The sequence below is a fragment of the Cydia fagiglandana genome, chromosome 1 (genome assembly GCF_963556715.1).
Source record: "Cydia fagiglandana chromosome 1, ilCydFagi1.1, whole genome shotgun sequence".
Lineage (NCBI taxonomy): Eukaryota > Metazoa > Arthropoda > Insecta > Lepidoptera > Tortricidae > Cydia > Cydia fagiglandana.
In genome coordinates, this window is record NC_085932.1 from 3,606,255 (window position 1) to 3,627,865 (window position 21,611).

The following is a 21,611-nucleotide window of genomic DNA, read 5'->3' on the forward strand; positions in this document are numbered from 1 at the left end:
ATTTTAAGGAAGGGGTTTTTGAAGAATGGATAAATAAGGGGAAAAACGACGAAAATTTCCACCTTTATCAGTTTATATTGGTAAAATATGAGTTACGAGATTTCAAAGAAGAGTCTGAGAGACGGTTGAAAAATATTTTAAGCAGTTATTCATCAAAACTGAATACCAAGTGGAATAGTGCGTCAAGATTTAAAGAAGCAATTTGTGGAAAAGTTTAAAAGTGTTATGGATGGCCAAACAAGTGTACATAACTAGACCAAGTGCATCAACGTCGTCTGAAAATGTTAATCCTGCAGGAAGACCCAAATTAAACTTCATAAGTTCCCCTTTTAAAACGAAAAAAACGCGGAGTTAAAGATCTGGTACAATTACGTACCTACCTATGTTTTAACTGCTGCCGAAATTCCGATTGATTCGTGATCGGCAGAAAATAGAACACAGCAAAAATGTTTAAAAAAAATTAGAGAAAGTCCATATAAGCCAACGTAGTCTTGTTCTTACGACAGCAGTAGGTACTTCAATGAATTCTAGGCAGCTAAGTGTTAATGAGGCATTAGCATATTATATTGAGTCAAAATCGACAAATACAAACTTACAAGCAGACTAAAATGTGATCAATGAAGGCTGATTATCATAAATATTCATCATATCATTATTTGTCCAATGCAAAAGGTACAAGCGTGTTATATCCTTTAGAAGAACTTTAAAAAACTTACGCAAAACAAGGAAAACAATTATTATTCTGATATAATACATGAGTTAGAACAGATTATTAGGTTATTAATAATTAACAGATTAATTATTAATAATAAGTTAAGTTTTAATTAATTTTCTATATTATATTTCTATTTTTTTGTATATTTTTAAGTAAATAGTATGAAAATAATGTATCTAAAGAACTGTAAAATTTTGTTTATTATTTTGTTAATAAATAATTTGCAAAAATATATATAATTAATTTAAATATATATTTTATTTTAATTTTTTTACGTTTTTTTCATGGTATTTTAAAATTTTTAGTAAATTATATTTAATTGAACAATACTAACCATAATACTACCCAAAAACACAAAAAAATAATTTTGTCCACCTAGCTTGTTCTAGACGAAACACTGTGCGTTGGTACACATTAACGCGGCATACCTCATGAAAAATCGCTTAGGATAGACGTTGGCAAACGCCGTTTACATGATGCTTTTTATCCTTTTTCTGTGTTTTATTTATTGAACTTGCGAGCAATATTTACTTTTGGTATAGTCGATTAAAGCATTTTGCCCCTGCCTAAGGCAGGGTAATTTAGCCCCTTTAATCTATGTTCATTGCTCTCAGTAATATGTAGCGTATCTTTAGATTATACCGTTTATGTTTCTCTTTGAAGTATCATTTTAAATCCTAGTTGCCTTACGGAGGGAAAGATATTAAACCGTAGGCAATTCATATTAGAAATTAGATAACCTATTATACATGTCGATCTCGTAAAAACATGACACGAGAGCTATGTATGTGACATTTGCGACATAAAAGCTGACATTTTCCGGGCGACATTGCCAATTTTTATGAAAGTAGTCAAATTGCGACCTTTATGTGATCCACCCACGTTGATAATAATTCCGTGCCTTTATACAATTTAAGAGGTTTTATTGTAATAAAAAGTCGCAAAAAATAACCAAACCCAAAAAATCATCAAAGACAATAAAATTTTAACTAAATATAATAGGTAAAACCTCTATTCACATTGGTTATGTGATAGACGAAACGATATACGTAACAGAAAAAAGTGCTATAAAAGCGGTACGACAACATAAAACTAGCTCTTATCCAGGACATTATTATAGAACGCAAGCTTTATTTTTCATTTCTATAAATAGTTTCACTTATATACGATGCTGCACTCGTGTTTTTGTCTAAAGTGAGTGAGCAAAGGATTAAGACTTTATAGACTCTGGACGAGACTCGAGTTTGTTATCTTGATATAGGAGTTTATAACAACAGTTTTCCTCGAGAATATGCAGATTTCAGTCCATCTTTCTCGTTATAGCTCCGCGTAATGCACACAATTTGTGCATGGGATTTTACTTGGTGCAATTTCGGGGCTTAAGGAATGGTTTCTCTATGCAAATAGATGTAGTTCTTTTATTTTACTCTGGGTTTATGTCGTACGTTTTGTCTGTGAGTCATTTAAGATTTGTTTTGGAGGTGATGTAAACATAATACTGAAAACAAAAAAAAAACAAAATAGACTTACGTTAGTGTAACCTTTTCCTTCGACATAACTCAGAGAATTACCAGCATCAAGGATGACTCACGCTAGAACGGCCCGGGTCCGGGCCGAGGCAATCGACCAAGTGATCTTTTAAGTGTCATTCATGGTCCTACGATCTAGTCAAGATTGCGGGGCGTGACTCATCGTTGTAGTGATCCATGGGTAGGCCTTTGTCCAGTAGAGTACGTCGTTCGGCTGAAATACTTATGATTTGAACTTTTGTAGAAAAAAGATACCACATAGTTGACCATAACCAAGAACGGTTTCTGATTGCTAATAGTAACAACTGATAATGTGATACCTTTTTAGCAATACCTACAGGATTTTTTTAGCGACTCAATAGACTCAATAGCGGTCCCATAGCCCTAATAACGCGTAAAAGATAGAATTCCTTTAATTTTTTTGAATTTAAGTACTAGAGTAGGCAATTTTTTTTAACTACAGATTATAAAAATATACAGTCTGGATAGAAGCGGTCACAAATATAAGCTTGTAAAAAGTGCATGCATAACTTATTTTTTACTCAATTGCGGATACATGAAGTTTAAATACTTCGCAATTAATTTTGTTGTACACGTATTGCATTGCTTAGTATCGTTTAGTTGGAAAAGCCACATTTTCGGAGCGCCCCGGTCACCGCAGGCACATACCGTCGCTACCCGCCACAATTTAAACACGGACCTGCGGCACTGGATATTTCAATTTAAAATTGCCATTAAATAAACACCTTAATAATTATGTATAAGTGTTAATTTGAAAAAGCAGGCGCGTTTTTTTGAACTCTGACCTCCAAAAAAAACGTATTTTCTCAAAAATAATCTCCTTTAGCTATAGGTACCTACACGCAAAAGCCAACGTTAGTAAAAAATTTATGTTTGGGTAATTCGCCATTTTGTATAATCTGCGTTATTATCGAGTAGGAGTAAATATAACGGTAGGGGAGAGCGGGATTAAACGTGCCGGGGGTAAGTTGTTCCGATGGGAATAGGAACGCAAGTAAACCATGGAGCGATTCGTATGAGCCCCATAGCGGGGTTAGTTGTTCCGTTCCGACCTCTCATGAAAAAAAACCGGTAAAAATACAGTTTAACGATGCACAAAACAATATCACTATTGAGAAACGCAAATAATCATTATTTAATATAGCGCAAGCAACATAATATTCATACTGTTTTCATAGATTAAATTTGTATTTTATGAAAATCGGCACGTTTAACCCCACTCTCCCCTACGTGTGGTGTTGGATGTACGTGCATGTTTTCAATTATCCTAATTATGAAGTAATCGAGTTAAACATGGATATAATGGATTTTACGCTGTAATATCTATAAACCGATCCGAAAGGTAATTACGCTTTAAGCACTTTGTTAATTCACTAAGTGAATAAGAATATTAATGATATTAATTTGAAAATTGTGAATCAATCAGTTGTAAAGGTTATAGTTATTGATGTCTAATTGTCTATGTAGATTTGTGGAAATTCATAAGCAGAGTCGCTAGTTTGGACTCTAAACTAATGATATTAATATTTAATGAGTTTAATGACATTATTAATAAATAAGTTCGGTAGAAAATCGGGTCGCTAATACTGGTTCACTATGCGCAACAGTCAATCGTAGATAAGCGACGTTCGAAAACTTGGGTGGGTAATGTATTCTCGGGCACACAATTCCGAGATCAAGGTTCTAGTTTTCCAATGACACTAAGTATTCCATTGTGGGGAAGAATACTAGAAATTAGTCAAGGGAAAAAGGCGAAATCTTGTCGCAGCATATGTGAAGCAGATATCTTTAAAATTAAAAGAATAATAAAACTCCGTGTACTCATTCGCTTGTACAAATAGGTAGGTACCTAAGTGTCCATGACATACGAGCGCAAAGGGTTTTATTCTATCTTATCGCAAACGCAGTAAACTAGCTTTGAAAACTCCAGCGGGAATATACTTCTTGGAGAAAGGGGAAGACAAATGGAATCGTCCTACATCCCCAGGCGACAAATGCGAAAAAAATGCTTCAGCGTTAACTAGTGTGCAGCCTCGAGCGCCACAGAAAATAAGGCCGTGTTCAAACACACAATGTCAATAATCAAAACAACTACAAATGTACTATACATATATTAGTTTCGTAATTGTTGCACCCATAAGATCTGCAAACGAAATAACATTTTTTGTATTCCCCGCAGGCTTAGCACGGGAGCGCCGCCGCCGCGTCAGTATCTCGCTACCTGCTGGTGTGCTGGTGAGTATAAAAATAAATATCAGAGGAAAATATTACACAGATCGACCTAGTCCCACCGTAAGCTCAGTAAAATACAGTCAGCACGTAAAATACGTATACACATACATATAAAAACATCCATGACTTAATAGGAAGAAATATTCGTGATAAATATACACACAAAAATATCATCAATTGTCATGTGGGTCCCCCCACAGTGGGAGAGGGGGTATTGGCAAATATCACGTAATTTTTTTTCCGGAACATACCTATTTGGCGTAATTTTTATCTCCTAGTAAAATTTAATACCTCGATTTAAGACTCGAGTAAACTCACGACATCACACCAGAGGGAGGGACCGTAAAAATTCCTTATGCAGTTAATGGACGCCCCCTTTCTAGTAAACATGAAATTGCTGTTATGTACGGTGTCAGAAAATCGAACAAGTTTTTAAAACCATTTCGATACATCAAAAGCTGAATAACCAACCCCCTGCCCCGCAAGTACGACACTTGTCACAAGTGCCTCCATAGACTTTTTGCAGTACAGCGGAACCCCTATCCGGAGCATGCTCGGATGCTACACGAGTCTTTTGAAGTCAGCATTTAATACACTGAGAGTATTTCAGACTGAGCCCTTTGTAGATAACTTGTAAACGAACTGCCAAACGCAATCGAGAACCTATATATGTGTTACATACGCAGGATGTAATTTAATTTTAATAGTAACTTCTTAGTTTATTGATTAAGATATTACTGGCAAATAGTTACACTATAAGTACTTCCAGTGGAAGATAGACACTTAATTTGGTTAAATAAGTATGTAATTGGTATTGCATAGTTTACAATTGTTACTTTTGAGGGCGCTATTACTCAATATGTCACGAATACGCCAGCATTATTGGTTTAATCTAACAAACCCTTTCTTTACTTAAAAGAATTAAGGTTATTTTGAAAAATTAGGTATACCATAAAATTTTTCAGTGTTCTTGGCACTATGGGCATGACAATTCACGACGCAATTAAGGGTTCTTGGCGTCCTAAAGATAAGGAGAAAGAAGCAGATAAGGAAGGCGCCAGTACCTACTGTACGTACTTACGATTTGGCAGCGGTTGCGTTGGTATTGAGTGATGTCACTTAAAAAAAGTTAGAAAATAATTGTATAATTAGTACCTATTCATTTGTTATCATAATGTATTGTAAATAACAAATTGAGGTATAATGTGCAGAAAACGCTCTTAACCTAATGTGTGTAAAATAGGTAGGTACCTACTTGTGTTCGCTCGAGTTTTACAATATTGTCACTCGTTTGGAAAATGCTAATTTTCCACACCTGTAATCATCTACATACGGGTCTTATGTTCAAAGAAAAAGAACTGTTTTGTATTTATAAACATAAAGTAATTTATCTTGAAGTAATAAATCGTTTTCGTTAAAGCGATCGACGAGAATATATGAACTTATGTTAACATTAACTTGGCCAACTAAAGAATGGGGATCAAAGTTGACACAGTGATTTATTGCCATTCGCCCTGATACCAATATTCCGAGTAATTATAATCTTATGCGTAGGTATAACTTGGTACAATGTGTTTACTATTTAGGTATGATTAAAACCTTTTGTTGCGCGAAGATTGCGTAGAAAGCGATTGGACTTTCCACACTGTTTTCTACTTAACCTGCTTCTTACACATTTTAGGGTCTAGCCAAGATCACTATAGTATATCGTCAAACGCCAAACGAATAGAAAAAAAAATATCGGGTGACAGATGCTACGAAAAATCACGTGACTATTTGCATACGTTATTTAAGTTTCGTTGGGCATTTTCGATCACCGATTTTCATCTTGAGGACCTCTGGACTTTCAGTTTATGCCACTTAGAATTATTTAGCATCTTAGAACCTAATGGTAACATTCCATTTCTGACGGCAGCTGCACTACTGGTACCGAACGCATCGGTGTTATTGTCAATTTCCATAGTAAAATGAATGGCGATGCAGCTGAAATGGGGCGGAAATGGACTGTCAGTACCATTAAAAAAATAAAAAATCTAGACCCTTAAGCTAATTCTACGGTTTCACTCACGTACCACCTGGAAAACCAGTTAGATTTTGAAAATTTGCGAGAAATAGTTTATATTTTTGAACGAATATGGTAGAATGAGTCATCATCATCATCATTATCTCAGCCATAAGACGTCCACTGCTGAACATTGGCCTCCCCCTTGGACCTCCACACGTGCAGGTTTTAAGCGACCCGCATCCTTCGCGTCTTCCGGCGACCTTAACAAGGTCGTCTGTCCATCTTGTAGGTGGACGTCCTACGCTGCGCTTGCTAGTCCGTGGTCTCCACTCGAGCACTTTTCGACCCCATCGGCCATCTTCTCTGCGCGCAATGTGGCCAGCCCATTGCCACTTCAGCTTGCTAATCCGGTGGGCTATGTCGGTGACTTTAGTTCGTCTACGGATCGGACGTGTAGATTAGTGGTAAGTGGAAATCGTCATACAGACCATGCGGGTAAAAGGTCTGGGAAACCAACAAATCTCAAACGTAACTTATATCGGACTTCCGAGCACAGTGGATTCTGCAAATGCCAGCAAATATCTATTGGAAGCGACTTGCGTCTTTAAGAAAATCCCGCCTCAATCGCCCACTGTGATCTTGCCCGAAGGCTGGTTCGAACTTATGAATTGATGGCAATTTTATCTCATTTTGATATAAGTTTTCTCTGCATCTCGCTAGATTTTAAAGGCCTGTGTAAACCAAATGCGCGCGTGCTTTTGCGTTTGTGTATCGTAACTTGAGCAGAACATTTTGAAGGTAATGCCATTTGTTTTAGTTCATATTCTGAAGGACGCTTACTACCTAGTTGCAAGCGAGATGCGCTGCGAGCTGCGAGTAATAACATATCCGTGGATAATGAATCAGTAATATGTTTTAGCTCGAATGTCGCTGCTGGTCATTTTGTAAATAAACTTGTGCAATTCCTTGCTTCAGCCATGATTGAACGCGAGGCTATTTACACAGATTACTTTAGATGGATTCACGGTTCAGTTGTAGCTAGGTAAATATTATATACAATCCATTCCGCAAAAATTTCGAGCATATCCAAGTAAAGTTGTTTTTTTATTATTTTATCCTTTTCCATAGCTACAACTGTTGGGGAACAAGTCAAATTACTTTATTATATATTTTTTTGTGTTTATAAGCAGTCATGCTACTATGTATTATAAATTATAAACTGAAATAGATGTCGTATACTCCGGTATCGAACTGGCGTCTTCAGCTTACGCGCCCAACGTCCTGACCACTAGAAAACCAGGCCACCGGAGGGCTTGATCACTCTTTCTTTAGTATGTTTAGTTGTATACCAATTAAGATAATTTATAATTATAAAAAACCAATCTCCAAAAGTGACCGTGATTAGGTTGATGATAGGGTAACTACTACGCTGAAAAAAAAAGGAGTTGGCAGACCAATTCCAATTTAACAACTTGTTACGGTTTTGAACTGGTTTCACTTCATTTCGCATGCACTAGTCAGCGTGAGCGATCTTCAAGGTCGTATCACAATGAGGTCAAAACGAAATTGTTAAATCTGAATCCAGCCCCGGATTTGGCGAAAGATATGGCATATCACTACTGAACTAAATGAGGTACAAGCGAGTGCGTGTGTATACATCTTTTCATTTAAACCATTGCAATAAAGTGAAAAACCGGGCAAGTGCGAGTCGGACTCGCGCAGGAAGGGTTCCGTACCATAATGCAAAAAAAAACAAAACAAAAGCAAAAAAAAAACGGTCACCCATCCAAGTACTGACCACTCCCGACGTTGCTTAACTTTGGTCAAAAATCACGTTTGTTGTATGGGAGCCCCATTTAAATCTTTAGATTATTCTGTTTTTAGTATTTGTTGTTATAGCGGCAACAGAAATACATCATCTGTGAAAATTTCAACTGTCTAGCTATCACGGTTCGTGAGATACAGCCTGGTGACAGACGGACGGACGGACGGACGGACGGACGGACGGACAGCGAAGTCTTAGTAATAGGGTCCCGTTTTACCCTTTGGGTACGGAACCCTAAAAACTGTATAAATATTTATGCATTTGACTGTACCTATATTGTAATCTGTTATGAGAAGCGCTGATTTATGCGGGATCTAGTATGTAGATAAATATTTCATAGACCAGAGACAAGCCCAGAGGAAATTGGATAGGTATTAATTTTTCATGAAGGTCAGTGTTAAATGCACAGACATATTTATAAATAGATGACGCATGTAAGCAAAGGTCTCCTAGTCTAGTCGGTAGTGACCCTGCCTACAAAGCTGCTGCTTCAGGACCTGGTCCTGGGTTCAAATCTTGGTAAGGGCATTTATTTGTGTTTATCACAAATATTTGTTCGTAATATGACGTCGACTAGTATATAGGTACCTACAACACAAGCCTTACTGAGCTAACTGTGGGACTAGGTCGATATGTGTAAAATTGCCTTACAGTGTTCATTTCTTCATTGACCATTTTAACTGTTTTTTGAAATCGGTTCGATGAACATGAGTTATCAAATATTTAAAGAAATATTTTAAGTAGAATTAAAAGTTCTTTACAAACAAAATGAAACCGAAAGCGGTATTTTATCGACCTGTATATCTGTGTTTAAAAAAAGCGACCCCAGCGGCGGCGGCCATCATATTTCGGGGTCGGTACTAGCAACTCGTGATTTGTTATTTCTACAGGACAAAAGTAAATGAGAATTGTCCTTAATTGGAATTGTAAATGAGTCTTGAGGCGCTTTCTTGTCGGTTGAACGCCCGTTTCTAGTGCTGATACAGACTCGAGTATTTGATGGTTCGCGGTTTTAGACTCGACTAAGTTTTTAGAACTGTTTTGTTTATTTTGGTAGATCGGGTAGACTCGACTCCGTTTTAAAACTTTTTTGTGTTTCAGTCCACGGTCAGCAGAAAATTCAGAATCGATGGAATATTTTTATAAGTATTCCACAGTTCTTTTGAGTTTATTAAAAGACTCAGATTCAAAAGACTATAAACTTTTTTTAGCTCATTCTTATAACAAAGTCAAAGTCAAAATCTGTGGCCCTAGAGAAAAAGGATACAAGTCTCACGCAGCTTAGGAGTAAAAGGGCACAGGTGTTACTTGGAACTTATACCCATTTACAACTGCGCTGCCCGAGACTTATACCTTTTTTCACTAGGGACACAGAAATATACTTTATTCATGTAGGCCTAAGGAACAAGCACTTACGAATAGTTATTAGGTACATTATCTTAATCTAATTACATTGAATTGATGTCTTCAAATAGGTCGTCTGTATTATTATTTTGGCTATTTTTTTTAGATAGATAAGAGTTGGCTGATTTAAGAGCTCCTTTCTGGATGGAGAAAATACTATATCAAAACTTGACCCGATAAAAATGTATGCAAGTTTCCTTTGAGTTACGAAAATACCCGGATACGTTTTCATTTTAAGACATACGGTGAAATTGCGCTTATATATACTCGATATCGTTTAAGAAATATACTGACTCGAATTTTTACCAACCCTAGTTTGGCCGTCTCGGTCTGAATAAACTGTGATGATTTCATTTAAATTTATTCAGCTTTTTGCGGATGGACAGGGCCCGCGAAGTTTTAGATTGGAACATATTTGATTCACTTATATATTACATTTGTACCATTGGTTATGTGCATGACAATGACGCCACTGCACGTGCCTTATTTGAGTGACATTCCATTTCCAACTGCAGCTGCAATACTGTTCATTTTACTATGGAAACGCGTCGCTGTCATTGTCAATTGCCATAGAAAATGAACAGTATTGCAGCTGCAGTTGGAAATGGAATGTCACTCTTTGAAAGTTGACTCGACATTTACCCTCTCAGCTGCAACGGTTAGGTTTTGAACGACGGTTTTTATTTTAGTCAACAATTTAAATTCAAGTTACCTAATGAATTGTCCCATTTTTTGCAAAATTCTGTACGAAACGATCTAAATAATGCAAGTGGTTTTATTCAAAACCTGACTCTTTCATGCCACTTTCCCCCTAGTTATTTGATTTTTGCGTCACTCCTCTATGCATGAAAACATTCAAAAGAAACCGAACTAATCAAAAATAGGTCAACCCAGTCTCCTTTTGGGTTGGAAGTTTAGAAGGTATTAGGTAGGTAGGTAGTAACTTTCTTAAAACTAGTGCTAGTGCCGATTCTTGAGATTATGTAACCAAACGGACCCTGATGAGTTCCTAGGATACAAACCAAAAAACGCTGACAAAGGGGCCAGGGTGGACGGTGCACGTAAAACCCCCACATTCCGTCTTTCCCACTCTCCCCTAGCTCATGATCTGGTAAATGAGAGTAGGTACCAATATAAAACCTATCTCAAGTACAATACCGACTGAAACAGTCTCATCAAGACGGCAATTTGGAACAAATGGCAGACTGATATGGCCGTAAAGCAAATGTTGTTGATAAAATACCACTTGTATTAAAACGATAGATTTCTTCCCGTAGATTCCTCGTTAAGTCACACAAATCAGCATTGACGTAGGTTACCGAAAGTATATTAAGCAGTTAGGTTGGGTATTGTATTGTATTGTATTGTATTTATTTATTTGCGTTAAGTACATGTACATGCAAATACAGTTTTATAGGTACAAGGTAGGTATATACAATTATTTACAATATTTACATTAATTATTATCCATTACAATTTCAATTATGTTTATAATTTAATTGGCACAAAATTAGAAAAACATTGAAAATACATTAAAATTAAAATCGATATAAAATAAATTTAAAACTACACATACACACATAAAGCTTACAAATTACAGTCCAAACTATATAATAATTACAACTACAATTACTTAATAATTAATTTAACAATAAAACCCCCACTCATAAAAAGAACCCCCATTACAGTCATAATATCTTAAATCTAGCTAAAAATATAAATGAAAGTATAAAATAATGTCGGATGTTGTATAAATGTCAAGTTATGATGTAAAAATAAATAAAAAAGTCTACGAAGTTACAAATACAGTTCCTAAAATAATTTTAATCAAGTGCGTTGGCAAAATATTCGTCAATTGTGTAGAATGGTCTATTTATGAAATAATCTCTTACCTTTATGTCAAATGTTCTTAGGTCACTACATTGTTTTATGTCGGTACTTAATTTATAAAAAAATTTAATTCCGATATTGTTAAGGCTGTTATTAAAATGGATAAAGTTAGATTTAATTTGAACAATTTTTGATTTGTTTCTGAGATTAAAATGATGGGTTTCTTCAGCCTTTCTATAATTATTTTGATTGACATACATATAAACGCATATTCGATATAAATACAATGCCGTAATTGTAAATATTTTGTGGTCTATAAACATATTGCGATGAGTGACTGGTATGTGTTTAGATCCCACAATAATTCGTAGTGCCTTTTTTTGCAAGAGTAGTATAGAGTTTATGTTCGTTCCGTTACCCCATACTTCTATACAATATCTGATAATACTCTCGAAGTAGGAAAAGTATACAGATTTAAGTATAGTTACATCGGCTACTTTCGAAAGTGATTTTAAGGAGTAACATGCACTAGCCAGCCTTTTGCATATGGAATCTATCTGGTTGTTCCATCTCAGATAAGGATCGAGTTCTACCCCTAAAAATTTAATACATTCGGCCTTTTGTATTGGTACATCACAGTCGAAGTCGGTACTTTTAGGGCTACGTCGAAATATAGTGTAATAACTTTTCTCATGATTGATTCTAAGGCCATTGACAGTAAACCAATTTTCGATTTCTTCCCAGCATTTTTTGATCATTACTTTGAACTCATGGGTAGTGGTCGCATTCAAAATGACACTGGTATCATCAGCGTATAGATAAGGTGTTCCATAGGTAAGAGATTGGGGTAAATCGTTTATGAAAATTAGAAATAATAATGGACCTAGTACCGAGCCCTGAGGGACCCCGTATTTTACTACAGCTTCTTCAGAACGAGCTACGCTATCAGAATCTACATACGATATTTCTACATATTGAGTGCGGTTAGTTAAATATGACTCAAAGAGATTCAGAGCAGAGCCACGAACTCCGTAATATTCTAGTTTGTCGAGAAGTATCCTGTGATCGACACAGTCGAATGCTTTTGTCAGATCACAGAATACTCCGCCACACTTATAACCTTTATTTAGATTAAACATTACTTCCGTTACTAAATTGATTACAGCATATGAAGTATTTTTTCCTTTCCTAAAGCCATATTGCTGTGTAGTTAACATGTTGTGTTTTTTCAAGTGTTTTTCTAATCTCTCAGCTAAGCATTTCTCTAGTATTTTTGAGACGACACATAACAGGGATATTGGTCTATAATTATTTAGTTCAGAGCGACTTCCTTTTTTGTGTATGGTTATTACTTTAGCTTTTTTTAACAGGTCAGGAAAAATACCTTTTTCTATACAACTATTAAATATTATGGACAATGGGGAACACAATAAGTGAATATTATCTTTTAAGAATCTAGTATTTAAATTACGGTACGTGTGGCTGAGCAATAGGTATGTAGAGTATTTTGCCAATACTGGCCATGGGGCCAATAACTGGCCACCCTAAACTAAAAATGAATTCTATTCATCTATAAACAGAATTCATATTAATATGTATAAGGTTTCAATAACTGGCCAGCCTTCAATAACTAGCCACCTTATACTAAGTAAAATGAATTCTGTTTATAGGGGAATTTAATGCATTTTTTTAGTCTAGGGCGGCCAGTTACTAATACGTGGCCACTTACTGGCAAAAATTACCCTATATCCATATCAAATATATTAATATGCGAGAAAGCCGTATTAATTGGCTTTCTTCCTAAAGGCGTGTAAACATAAAGGAAGGAATGTAATGCTTCGCACGTTTCCGGTGCGAATCATTCCACTGCTTCCTTTCTGTTTATGTTTCGATCGTACGTTCGAGTCCTGTCCGTAGCGGTAGTCTTCAATATTTATTTAATAAAAATTATTCCCGCTTCCCCACGGGCACTTTAATTCTAATCTAGTGGAAGTAATCCTTGTCTGGGACATAAAGGTGAAATGTCTCGTGGACAGACCGCGCCAGTTGACGAATGGGGTCATAACAACGTGACCGAATGTGTTTGGCTATTTACAAACTTTTATAGTACAACCAACGGTAAACCGCATACACTCAGCATCAAAATAGCGGATTAGCGCGTCAAAAGTATCTTCTTGCCATTTTCAAAATTACCCCGCTTTCGAAGTTACCCCATGCACCTTACATTACAATGTTACAGCTTCTCACATGCAGGGAAGAATTCAAAAAGTGTAAGTGCTAAAAATGAATAACCGTCGAATAAAAAGGCTCAAATACATTTGCAAGGGAGTTGCGAATATAGTACGTGAAGCTGCACGGCCGCAATCCGCCATTACGTTTTATGCATACAGACACAGATTATACACTATTCGTGTATTTCAGATATGAAAATGATATCAAGCATGTTTTTGGTATGTTTTACTGTTGCGCTCTATCAAAAACTAGACTACGTCATAAAAGTATGACGTGATTAATGGACCACCCCTTACTGTGGGCTCTCTTCCCGATTTCCTTCAGTTTGAGGTCAATACTCAATGATCGGCTCTATCAACAATATATACCTATTTAAACTTACCTATTCCTGACAACTCTTTTCTGTCTATAAAACCTGAAAGCAGTGGCATATGACGAAGTTATGTAATCATTTCACACAAGTGGAATCATTCCACTAAATACTTTTCCGGGACAATAAGTATCTACGCTCGGTCTAACTCGTCGGTAGCTAGTTTGGCTGCATCCTCCATTTCGCGGCCAGAACCTTTCTGCGCCAGCTTTGCAGTTGTAAAAGTAATGTTCCCAACCTGCTACCTGCTACACTATAATTTTATTTTATTTATTTAGATATTTAATTCGGGCAACAAGGCCTTTATTACAAATACCTTACAGACTAACATACATATGTATTTTATAAACTTAAAACTAAACACTATTTAGACGACAAAACGGCGTGGCTGCTCTTGTGTCGGATTCGGCAGTTTGCCCCGGAACCTCCGAAACACGACACCTTTCGGCCAGAAGTCGGCGCACTCGATTGTCCCCTGCAGTCGTATAATGCCTGACACATGTTTGTGTGCTTAAGAGGAAAGGGAACGACGACACGTGACCGCTGCTCCATACAAACGTAACGTAACCGTTTCTCTTCAAGGTTCAGGTAACATTATAGATTTTTTTTTCGCAATTCTACATATGAAGGCATATTAACCACAGGTTATGTTCCGTTCGTTTAATTTTTTCGTTCTTTTATTATTATAACAGTTATAAGTTTTGAAAAAAAAAATACATGGAATTAGTTTTTCGTTCCAATAAAGTCCGTCAGTACATAATAGTCTTAAATACAAAAAGCCGGTGGCGTTTCTGAGATGTTGTTACGTAATCTGTGAGAAGCGGAATCATTTCACTTATACGTTTCCCGGCACAATACGCTCGGCGTCAGTGTAATAGTTTCGTAGGTATTGTAATATGTTTGCTTTTATCTACGACAATAAATCTTGCATGTACGTGTTGAGTCATAAACTTACAGTGGCTCGTAGTGTGTGTAAAGGTAAGTCGCATAATCACTAAGGTGTATTGGGGTAACTTTGAAAACGGGGTAGGTAATGCTGAAAATAACAATATATTCTTATACTAAACTACAAGCATTTTCTACTATAGAAACAGTAATCATAATCAAATCAAAGTATGAAGTGAATGGTGTGGGAGTCAGCATAAATTAATGTAACACTGTTATGTTTCTTGTTCAGTAATAAACAAAATACCTATTTGTAATTTTGAAATTTACTCTCCGAATAACCGTACCGCGGCACCGCGATATAATACATTCGGTAGAGACACACTAGAAGAAAACGAACTAAAGGACGTCGAATTCAAAGATGTCCTTCTGTTATGCAGGAAAACAAGAAGATTTGAGGAGAATAGTGTGGGAATGCCGCCGGGACAGTAACCTGCAGCTCCAACTCCAGGGAACCGGGCTGAATGAACGCGACAAGCGATCGACAGCCCGCCTGCTTCCGGCCGGGCGTCCCTACACTACATCTACATCTACAACCGTACCTTCAAAATGTAGTGCGCAAAATTAAAGCAGAAGTTCCACCTCCTCAATGCACCTTATACATTTTAAAGTACCAATAAGTTAAGTAATATCTGACTGAACGACATTGGCTGTTGTAATTGCTCGCAAAAATATACTAGGCGTAGGTAGATAGAGGTAGCTGTGCTTTCAAATACGTGAAACTATTATATACTCGTAAATTGAGTTTTCTGGGAAACGGAGCCCACTCACGTCGATTTGTCATCTCCAAAAGCCCCTTTATGAAAAAATTCTTTGAACTCGTTTGAGCCAACAACTGATTGACTAATATTGGCATTGCGCCTTGCTACAGGTTGGCAAAATTAAAAAGTGGCAACACTATAGTGTCGTCCCTTTCAAACCAATTTATATAAGAAAACGGGACGACACTACAGTGTTGCCACTTTTTAATTTCTACTCTTTTTTGCCAAGCTATAAGAGCGTTTTCACATTGTCCGATCCGATATCGGATGTAGGATACTGACTGCCGTATTCTAACTTCAAGATATTCACAAGAGACGACACGTACTAGATCCATTTTAGATACGTTATAGTTTAGATATCAACTAGTTCTCTTTTGCAGCGCAATTCGGGCAACCAATGTCACTTTTACGTTTTACGAGTAAGATATCTATTAGATGTGAATTGGATCTCAGTCATATCCAGTGGAAAACGTTCAAGAGTATCTTCAGAATCGCGCAAATGTCAAATTTGACAGGTTAGATCTTAAACATATCGTTATCGTATCTAAGTGATGACTAAAAGATATATAATAGATGTCTATTTCAAAATCCGAATCGGGCCCTACATCTGCCGGGCCGCGGGGTGTGTACTGGAAGGAAACGGCGTACTTTCTTCAGCGGTCACGCATACTACAGCAAACATATTGCCCACATATTATAATAGGTACAGTCGACATCAAAGATATGTTTAGATTTTTCACTTTATTACAAGGGAGTAAGGTGCAAAAGTGTAAACATATCTTTGACGTCGACTGTACACATATGGGGAGATTGGGGTATCTGATCAAATCTTTGGATGCAGTTAACCTTCGTAGTCTTGTTAATCTAAGTTCTTGCTCATCTAAGCGTCGTTTAGTAAGGAACTTTTAATAATTTGAATGGACTTTGTTTTTTTGAAACTCTAAAGATGATAAAAAAATAAAAAATAAATCTAACGAAAGCAGCTCCAAATATTTTCTGTAAGTCATATTCATATACCTACAGGGAGGAACATTTTCCTCCTTCGTTTTTGTGTTAATTCTCATTACAAACGGTCGTCTTAATTTATGTTTAAGGGCATTTCTATTTAAGGCACTGGTCCCACCGCGAGCTAGTAAGCTATGAGCTATCGGCTATAAACACGAACAAAAGATAGTTAGGTACTCGCCCAGCGGTGAGCTATAAATATCGCCGTCTCTTTTATTTACACGGGAGTGCTTATCTTTTGTTCGTGTTTATAGCCGATAGCTCATAGCTTACTAGCTCGCGGTGGGACCAGTGCCTAAAGTTGTACCCTCAACTTGCATTTTAGATTTTGTAATTTTTATATTATTCAGTCTTACTCAGAATTACGAGCTCTTTCGATCCTAATACGAGAAAAAAAGTGTCCTCAAAATTTCATACAAATTTTTTGTTGTCTGTTTTGTTACGGTCATAGAGTTTGTATTGAAAACCGTAACCAAATGGACCAAAAATTTTGGGGACACTTTTTTTCTCAGTAAAAATGGAAAAAACTCGTGATTCTGAGTAGAAATAATATAAAAATTCCCAATTATAACACAACAATTTTTGGTACAACTTTAAATAGAAATGCCCTTTAACGTGTATTGTTTAAAAGGAAAGGAATACTCATTATCCGATAACCCAACATGACCTTACCTCCTAGAAATGTAATATTTGTCTTTGGAGCTACGTATCTTAATAACAACAATACGAGTAAGAGTAGAATACCTAGTACTGATACTTACTACATATTACTATTCTTATGATTTCTTAGTAACGTGTAACTATGCCTACTTAATTTTATAAATGCGAAAGTAACTCTTTCTATACATATATCTGTCTGTCTATTACTCCTTCATTTTTAAACCGCTGAACCGATTTAGATGAAATTTGATACGGGAATAGTTTGAGGCCCGGGGTTTGTCCTTACAAACTATGGGTAAGAAAATAAATAAATATTATGGATAGGACATTATTACACAAATGGACTAAGTCTCACAGTAAGCTCAATAAGGCTTGTGTTGTAGATACTTTGACAACGATATACCTATATATAAATACTTAAATACATGGAAAACACCCATGACTCATGATCTGTGTTAGAGTCGCACCTAGAAAAGTCTGCAGCGGATTTGATAGTCCACGCAGTGTAAGTGTTATTTATTTATGCGTCATAATTTCATAGAAGTTTGACGTTTAAAATGACACTTGCACTGCGTGGGCTATCAAAATCGCTGCAGACTTTTCACGGTCTGACTCTAATCACACAAATAAATACCCTTACCGGGATTCGAACCCAGGGCCATTGGCTTCACAAGCAGGGTCACTAGCCACTATGGTTTTTTTCAATCATCATCATCATTCCACGGAGACGGAGCCGCAGACAGAAGTTAATTTACTTATAACAGTTATAACTCTTTTTTTCTACTCGTGTACTTTTATCTGTCATTTACATAGTCACGAACGAACATATAAGGGCATACATTATTAATACTCCTTAAAAGTCTATAGTCTATTGCCCAAAAAAGCACTTGTGTCGTTTTAGAGACATTACGACACGGTGCCACATACCGATACATTGCTACCAACGTGACAAACGAATATATGCATACGGTTTTTATTTAAAAAAAATCAAATTTGTACTGAGTTCATTGCTACCAACATAATAAAAAAATATTTTTTTCAAAAATATACCATATAACCATATCATCACTATTTTAAGGTGGACTTCTAAGGCCTGTAACACACTTATACCCTACAGCACCACGACCCTGGTGCGGTGCGGTAGTGTGTAACGGCTTTTAAAAAAAACATAACCATAGACATTACTCGTTTGTTTTTACGTTTCCCGCCTTTCCCGGTAATTTCTTGTTGTTTGAGTACTCTGCGTTATTATTTGTTTTGCGTTCATAAAAAGCGTTGAAAATGGACGAAGAGGACAACATCGTTTCTACACCTGAAGAAATATATGCTGCAGCACAATCAGCGACCGAAAATTTGTTGCCTAAGAAGTACTAAGTCGCAGCACCTATACGACAAAATCTTATGAGAAGTTCATGGCGTGGAGATTGGAGCATAAAACTTCGTCGTTCTCTGAAAACGTCTTATTGGTGTATTTTCAAAGACTGATTGGAAGCACCGGATCAGATCTATCTTTTAAGCAAGGTTGGTATATGTTATAAAAATTATTGATTTAGAGTACACAGTACAACAAGCTATATTTATGTAGGTACATTTTATATTTTTGCATTGAAACTTGAATATTATCTAATTATCCTTTTTCTTGTTACAGGTTGCAGTAATATTTGATATTATGGGTGCTTGTCGCAGGCAAAAGTTACATACATATAGTAATACCTACCTTATACCTACTATCCAAAATTGAAATTGACATTTTCATAAATAAAATTTTGTTTATAAATTTTTGTATTTTATTTAATATCGCCTACTCATAGAAAAAGCATTGTATGCAACGTTGTATAAGTAGTCAAAAAATGCTCATGGCGTATTTATTAACAATGTTCGCCTTCGGCTCACATTGTTACCCACGCCACTCACATTTTTTGACCCCTCTTATAAAACTGTTGCATAAAATACTATAATAGTTTAGAAAAGCCCATGAACGCTTGAACTAATAGGATGTCATAATTGCACGATGTCGACAATTTAATTTTAATTTATTGTACCTATATGTTACCGTAAAAACCCATTTCTAGTGAAAACGCGTTTTCCCTAGTTAAAACTAGTTTTCCGTTTCGCCTTGGCAAAAACGTGTTTTCACTGGTTAAAGAGCCCATCAACCTGCACACTAGCGCCACTGCTAATTAATCGTGATTATTTAAAAAGGGGGACCGCTTCGTACTGTATTGTATATTTCGGTACCTTTTGAATACATCAAACTAGTTTTTATGTTGCTGGATTCGTCAATCTATGCGTCCAAAGTTAAAACGGACGTTTTTGATTTGAGGTCCTTAAAAATGAACATCATTCGACGCGAGAGGTACCTATACCTAATCCTTATTAAAAACTGGTACAACCATCATAAAGTAAATTGCGACACAATCCATCGATTTATACTTCTACTTCCGAAGTATGCACTTGACCTTGTACTGAGGACAGGAAAAAATACCATTATAAATTATGTCAAAGGAGTCAAGGATACCGCACACTTATATGGGGCGATGTCGCACAAAGACATCATACTTGATGAGCTTCAAACCAAAATAGACCGTGTGTGAAGGTGATAGAGTCTGCAACAGGTGGCAGGTTTGTAGGCTGGACCGCAGGAAAAGATTACATAGGTTAAGAAATAGACACGCTGAAAATGACAATGAGATCGCTCGAAACAAAATTTGACAATAATTTGTGCGCCGAGGAGGCCTCCTAAGCTTTAAAGAGTTAATTAAAAATAGGCAGTTTCTAAAATAATTAAGTTAGATACTTAATTGTCTTAGCCTGGATATGTGTAGGTACTTCTATGTATATTCATGATTTTAACTGCATATTTTGTAACGGGTAAATTAATAAAAATACTGTTTTGACTAGATCTAAATCTATGTGTTATTTTGTATTTTATTAAGTTTACATGTTCTCAGTCCATTATTTCTATTATTTCAATATTCAGTTTTTAAAAAAACCCATATAAAAATCGATTCGACAATTCGACATATTTCATAGTGACGTTTAAATTCCTTCAATTGTGCTAATGCCATATCTGCTATTATTACGTAATCTGTGTGTTTAGCATTACTATGATGTCTATGATGATGATGTTAGACTGAGATCACTGCACCGTTTCTGTCGCGCTAAGCATTACAACTACACCTCACTCATTCAAATGTCAACCTTATATCATAACAACAAGGTCTATAATCGAAACAGTGCTAATATTGAGTTATACGAGGTCAGGCCATGCGATGACCACGAGATAACCTTGCGCAATATTTATTCCGAATATTTCTAGGTTATAATTTAAAATATTTTTTAAATGCTGTATTAACTCTCACATAGGATTATAGTGACCTTCCGGCCATTAACATTAATAGCAAGGATCTTGGGTTTACGCCGTACGCTGCCTAATCTACCTACAGGGTCTTATTGTATGGCAACGCTAGATTTAAAATATATGTACAACTTGACACTGTACGCAGCGTATGACATGTATAAACTAAGGGCCACTTGTACCATCCAGAGTTAGCCACTAAAGGATGTCTCTCGCTAGACCGAGCTGGGCCCGGGCCGAGGCGTCCGACATGTCATTTTCTATGACGGCTGATCGGTGATCACGTGGTGCTTTCCATGGAAAACGAAGCGCCAGAAGCTCCGGCCCGGCCCCGGCTCGGTCCAGCGCGAGTCATCCTTAACTCGAAGTTAACTGTTAATACAGGGTTAAATTGTACTGGTGACTCTGGGTTTAACCGGTCCAAGTTAGTGGCTAACCCTGGATGGACTCATGAAACTTAGATATAATTTAATTAAAAGAAGTAGGTATGTACTCGTATCCTACCAAATTAACCAAATTAAGAACTTTTGAGCAAGTAAGTACCTAACATAATAAGTTTAATAACATGATATGTTGATAACGTCTCGGCCATTGTCACTTTTGGGTGTTGGGCTCCCAAGGCATCAACATTTTCAAAATTTCCTATAAACCGTTTGAAACAACGCTCCTCCTCCTAAAATGTTCAAATTTTAGGGTTTAAAGAGTACGATATTTTTTTA